At 43.4% G+C, this 6,781-nt stretch overlaps 1 long non-coding RNA gene across 1 annotated transcript; it reads left to right on the top strand.

Moving 5' to 3' along the window:
- The first annotated feature begins 551 nt into the window (after nt 1-551).
- On the top strand, nt 552-1,611 carry LOC119270895. The gene is made up of 3 exons (XR_005134356.1): nt 552-579; nt 866-912; nt 1,554-1,611. It is a non-coding gene; the product is annotated as an uncharacterized LOC119270895 (long non-coding RNA).
- Nucleotides 1,612-6,781: the final 5,170 nt, after the last annotated feature.

Genomic DNA, 6,781 nt, shown 5'->3' with positions numbered 1-6,781 from the left:
CATGTATCGTAGCTACACCAGTCTGATAATTTAGTCCTCAAATAAGGTAGTTTCTGTCTCCCCTTTACATGTGATGGATATATGTGGTTGTTGCTTGCCGTTGCTGAAGCGAGGACTCTTACGTGTATTTTTCTGTTCTCCCTGATTATGTTAATCAGGCCGTATGTGTTCTGTTGGTCTATTTTCATTTGTCTACCTATACAGAATTTCAAAGATGTAATTTTCTATCATGTAGTTGCCTCTTTCTTCATATACTAACCCTCTCCTAAATGATAGATGAGGTAGGTGACTTATCTCATGTATTTCTTTTGTATAAATTACAACAAGTCTATTTTAGTCAACTTAAGGGTATGTTGAATATGACTGTAAATGAAGATATTCATTCTTGTTATTGAATGTGGACAATCTGATTCATTTTAAAGTAGTTCCTTATCTTTATGACTAGACTAGGCTTCTACTTTAGCGAGTGTTTCACTTCAACACAGATTGATGCAAGAAAGAAAGAATTCTTTTGCAATAAAACAAGCATTGAGTGCCCAAAGCAGAAGAGGTTGAATTTTTTGCCGACGTAAATTTAAGGTAACCTTCTCCATGCAATTTTTTTTCAACCATTTGTATCTAAATATCAGTACCCATTTTGAACTACATGCTCAGGCCGACCTTTTTATTTGATGTTATTGGTGTGGTATGTGTATAATTGTTAACTTGGTCGACTCCCATAGAAAACGATAGCCACCATCTCATCGAAACATCGGGACACCTTAGCCTCTATCACTTGGTTGCGGTTTTAGTAATAGGTCGTCACACATTATAGAAAACTATTTTCCATTCTGTGTCTCTATGCTCATTTTGTGCCCGGGTGCAGCTGTGAAGGAACACTACAGGTAGAGAAGAAAGAAAGGAAGAATGATGGTATGAACCACTGAGATACCAAGTCCGGCCAGCCAGATGAGTATCAGGAGAGTGTTTCTTCATTGGACAAAAATTGTCCTTTAGAGTATATTAGTCTTTTAATCATCAATGAGTAGACTAACGCATACATTTTTTTTCGACTGCACCCATATAGTTTGTCTTTGCTGAATATACTATATTTACTTCATTTCTCTATTGAGTTGGCAATGGAAATATAAATGATTTATATACTATATAATTTGCAACCATATAATGATTAATTAACGTTGTTTCTCTATATAATTTGTCTTTGCTGAATATACTATATTTGTTTGGTCTGCACCCATATAATGATCAATTAACTACCGAAAACATCCTTTCCAGACATAATTTATTTTCATCATTTGTCTTTGCTTAGGATTCTCATTTAATTAGTGAGCACTCAGATTTGGAATATCAGCTCTTTAGTACTGGTTTATCATTTTAAGAAAATAGGATCAATGTGATTTTGTTCTCTAGAGACTGGAATTGAATAGTAGGTCCTTTTAGTACTGTCCTACTACCATTTGTAGCTAACAGATGCATCAGTTCGACTAGGCATTATCATGTATTGTATCGTAGTATCTTTTTTTGCATAGAGTAAATACCTACTTCTGCTGTAGGTTACTTTTCTTTATAAAATTTGGTTCAGGATGCCGTTTTACCTGTTGTAATACCTTCAACATAGAAGCAGTAGTGGTCTGCTCCTCCAAATATCTATAGCTTGTGGATGCTGCAGATGTGGCACAGGGAGCAGATGAAATGGAATAAGAGGACCCCCGGTGCACGCACAAATTGTTTCTACCTGATGGCTGATAGTCAGGGTGAGCATCGAGTTGCAAAGTCATCGCCCTTCCCTGCAAATTATAGTTCCTTCAAATTAACCAAATCACCATCTTATTTTTTTCCTATTTTTCTCTTATTTCTTAGATGCCTGTGACCTGTCTTGAGAAGGTTCGAGCAGAAGTATAACTTGTACAATGCATCACCAATTTGTCCGACAACACTGTTGTTGTAGAGGTAGCAGCGACCACAACTCTCCACGGAAGCATCGCTAGCAGCGGCCGTCAATGTACCTGATGTTGTGTATGCCTCTTCATCCCTTTAGTCTGCTTGGTTATTCGGTAGTTGGATACAATATAATATCGTTTATTAATCCTTTTGGTTAATTACAATATCCTACAGTCACCTGATAGAATTTCATGATTGTTTTGTCATGAAATAGGTTCTGCCAGACCGAAGGGCCAGCGCATTTTGAAGGGTTTGAGACGGAATTGTTCACATAGTCTTGCAACTATTTCTGTAGACAAATAATTATTTTTTAGATGCATTAGTTAAGAGCACTGATTTTTTTGAAGAGCTTTATCATGACATACATCTTGATTTCGCTTTACTGCCATGCAGAGGTTGGATGGAGCGTCGAGGATTTCAGGCTTGGGGGTGGCCACAGGTTGCCGGATAGCAGGATGAGTTGGATGTGTTCTTCAAAGACAAGGTAATGTCATGGCTGATGTGTACCTAAAGTACATACTTCTATGTTTGGTCATTTTTTTATCGTCATAATTGGTTTCTCTTAATACTTTTTCTTAGAGACATGATCAAAGATAGAAAAGTTTCATTTCTGAGGCAAAAGTGGCAGTATAGTATGCATGCCTTGCTGATCTGTTCATGCAATTGGAAGAAGTATCTGATTCATCTGACCTAATTTAAGTTAACTTGAGTACAACGGTAGATAAACATTCACTTGCAAATCCTACTCCAAATGGACATCAAGAGTAGTACATGGACAGTGTAAAATGCATTTGTGTTAGCTGAGTGAAAATTAGAGCTCAGCCTGGTGGTACTTTATTATTTTACACTGGTAGAAAAAGGGCCATTTGTCCCGTTTCATAAGGCCCATCTGTCCCGGTTGGGTAACCGGGACTAAAGGGTCATTACTAATGCCCTAGGCTTTAGTCCCGGTTCTTATTCTAACCGGGACAGATGGGCCTCCACGTGGCCGCTCCGGGGAGCCCAGGCAGGAGGGCCTTTGGTCCCGGTTGGTAGCACTAACCGGGACCAATAAGCTTCCACGCGTCATCATTTCAGGGGCTGATTTTTTTCGAAAGGAGGTGGTTTAGGGGTTTTGGGGGTTAATTTAGGTTGTTATAGGTAGCTAATAGAGAGATGCGTCCTCTGTTATCTCCGTGCTACTGCAACTGCTATGCCTAAATATGACTTAGATTGAAGTGAGGCAACATGTGGTGTATGTCGAAAGTAATATTAATCCTAACTTGATCAAGTTTGGATTGTACTAATTTCAACATGCACCACATGCATGTTGCCTTCACTTCAATCCAATCCATGTTCATTTCACCCACAGATATATAATAACTCTTCATGCTTGCATCATGCATCATCATAATAACAAGTCATACTAATCATCATCATACAACTTCTACTCGTTATTAATAACAAGTCATACGATCATCATCCTGATAGTCATCGAACCAACCCTACTTAATTGTTCTTGGCACATGATCATCAGTATTATGCGGGACCTAAATACCCTATTTAAGGTAAAATAGCATAAAACAATATAGACCCTGACTCTCCATTATGGAGAATGGAGACCATCCTGTCTCCAATTCTTGCGCGGCGCTTCCTTTTGCTTCCAAGAACCTCCTTACGGCTGTCCACATTTTTTCCATTCTCTGATTAGCATGTCTCCACTTCTTTTAGAAATCCGGTATGGACAGTTGAGATTCGTAGGATGACCTAGATATATGTTCAAAACACGAAGGCTGCCATTCTGATACATCAAATGAGGAACACAATCCTCTGGGATTCTTTGTTGAAAAACATAGTTATAACTTCATAGTTAGCAATGATGTACTAGTTTTAGAAGTATGCAAAAGATGCACGGATGTCGTAATAGTAAAAAATCTTACCAGGATATCTCCATGGTAGTTACCATAGTTCAACACGTGCACTAGTGGCACATATTGACCATAATGTTGAGGAGTTTGATTGTAGATATTGTAATTCTCAAGATCAGTACAAAATCCGACCAGATGATTTTTCTCCTGATAAGTTAACTCGGAGCCATCGGTGCAGTGGGTTTGTCTACCATGTTCCGCACATTGTTTGAACAATCAAAATAAGCTGTCAATGGAAATAAGTTGTCAACTATTTTGAAATAAACAATATAAATTAGTTAATAATTAACTATGTTTGAGAAACTCACATAGCGGTAGAACTGGAGGCGTGTCAACAAGGACCCAAATGTCCATATTGTCTTGGTCGATGTCAGGATCACCAAGATCCATGGTGACAAGCATACCCTCATCAAAACCATACATCTTGCAAAATGGTTCCCAATTTTTGCAACCAAAATTGGTTACGCTCTCAGCATTATATAGATTTACTTCAAAATCCACATCGTGATGGGTCCTTAGGTGAATTTTCTTCGTTTCAAAATTTTCATGGTCTTCAAAATCCATCCTCTCCAAGACATAGTGTCTTGCATGGCATGGGATAAGCTATACTCAAATTGTAAAAGATGAAAATTACACGTTGAAATAGTTGAAGTCATGCTTAATTACGAAAAAACACTTGTCGCTGTTGCGTACCTTTTCAACATCGAAGGTCTCCTCGAGCTTAATGCTGAAGCGCCGATTGTCGGTGTCAAAACCGGCGGATCTCGGGTAGGGGGTCCCGAACTGTGCGTCTAGGCGGATGGTAATAGGAGACGAGGGACACAATGTTTTACGCAGGTTCGGGCCCTCTTGATGGAGGTAAAACCCTACGTCCTGCTTGATTAATATTGATGATATGGGTAGTACAAGAGTAGATCTACCAGGAGATCAAGGAGGCTAAACCATAGAAGCTAGCCTATGGTATGATTGTTGTATGTTGAGGTTCGTCCTACGGACTAAAACCCTCCGGTTTATATAGACACCGGAGAGGGTTAGGGTTACACAAAGTTGGTTACAATGGTAGGAGATCTGAATATCCGCATTGCCAAGCTTGCCTTCCACGCCAAGGAAAGTCCCATCCGGACACGGGACGAAGTCTTCAATCTTGTATCTTCATAGTCCAGGAGTCCGGCTGAAGGTATAGTCCGGCTACCCGGACACCCCCTAATCAAGGACTCCCTCAGTTGCCCCTGAACCAGGCTTCAATTACGACGAGTCCGGCGCGCAGATTGTCTTCGGCATTGCAAGGCGGGTTCCGCCTCCAAGTTCTTCATAAAAGTTTGGTAAACACTAAGGGTAGTGTCCGACTCTGCAAAATAAGTTTCCACATATTGCCATAGAGAGAATAATATTAACACAAGTCTAATCTGCTGACGTATTCCGCAGCGTGACATCACACTATGGCCAAGCCTTTATTCGTATTGTTTTTACTTCCCCACCCCAGCGCGTTTTGCGAGGCGGTTTCCTTGGCATGTCTTGTCAAAGCAGAGATCGTGTCCCCCATTTACGGGATTCTCATCAATACGGACGTGGGTAACCCAACCGCGCCATTTATCACGGCGCTTGGGAGGCAAGTGAGTTTTACCAGGCTGGTGGGGACGCATAGCCGCATCCGCCCATATAGGGGGAAAAGGATCCACCTTTTTACCTACGCCTTCTTCCTCCTTTGCCTATCCATCTTCCGCGCACTCGAGATCCAGCGCCCAAGTCCGCACTTCCCACCTCAACCTTCTCCAGCCATGTCCAGAGCGGGAGGCAAGTGGATGGTCTCCTCCATCACGGAGGGCCATGTCAAAGAACTGAGGAAGGCCGGATACTTGTCTAACGACATTGCGCACCGACTTCCTGAAAAGGGGCAGCTCCTTCCCACCCCAAGGCCCCATGAGAGGGGTAGTATTCCTTCCCCATTTCCTCCGCGGACTGGGCTTTCCTCTCCACCCATTTGTTCAGGGGCTCATGTTCTACCATGGCCTGGATTTCCACGATCTGGCCCCGAACTTCATCCTCAACATCTCGGCGTTTGTCGTCGTGTGTGAGGCTTTCCTCCGCATCCGCCCCCATTTCGGCCTTTGGCTCAAGACATTCAACGTCAAGCCGAAGGTGGTGCGCGGCAGCCAGGCGGAGTGCGGAGGCGCCATGGCGGGCAAGATGGCCAACGTCCTATGGCTTGAGGGCTCCTTTGTGGAGACCCTGAAGGGGTGGCAATCAGGGTGGTTTTACATCACCAAGCCGCGTGACCTTGATTGGGTCGCCGCCCCTGAGTTCCGGTCCGGACCCCCTATGCGGCTCACGTCCTGGAAAGAGACGGGCCTGTAATGGGGTGACGAGGGAGAGGTGACTGGGCTGCAAACATGCATCCAATCCCTGGTGAACAAGCAGCTCAGGCTTGTGAACGTAGTCCATGTCATGCTCGTCCGCCGGATCCTCCCGTGTCAACAACGGGAATTCAATCTGTGGGAGTTTGAACCGGCGCAGCACCCAACCCTGAACAGGCTCTTCGACACGACGCACGAAAATGCCTGGAGGGTGCTATTCAAGGGCGCCTAGGCTCCCGCATCCGCTTCCGAGGATCGTGGATTCAGTACGCAGCGTCAAGCTAGTGCGGTGAGTTATCTTTACCTTTTACAGGACATTTGTTTCTCATAGTTTGACTCTATGCGGGATCTAAACTCCCTTACCTTTGACAGGATTGGTAGGCGAAGTCCGGACAGATCGACTATCCGGCTCCATTGCCCGAAGACCCAGCCGATGCCCGCTTAGCAAAGCTGCTGGCTCCGGCACCTTACGTGGTGCCGGAGAAGAAGGTCAAGAAGAAGACCACAGGGACTCGAAAGAGTGCCCGGCGTCTGGAGGTGTCGGAATCATCATCCAACGAAACCGAGACGCATTCCTCT

This window comes from Triticum dicoccoides, chromosome 3A, assembly GCF_002162155.2.
Source record: "Triticum dicoccoides isolate Atlit2015 ecotype Zavitan chromosome 3A, WEW_v2.0, whole genome shotgun sequence".
Classification (NCBI taxonomy): domain Eukaryota; kingdom Viridiplantae; phylum Streptophyta; class Magnoliopsida; order Poales; family Poaceae; genus Triticum; species Triticum dicoccoides.
Note: the sequence above shows the minus strand (reverse complement) of the source record. Positions and strands in the feature narration are given on the sequence as shown.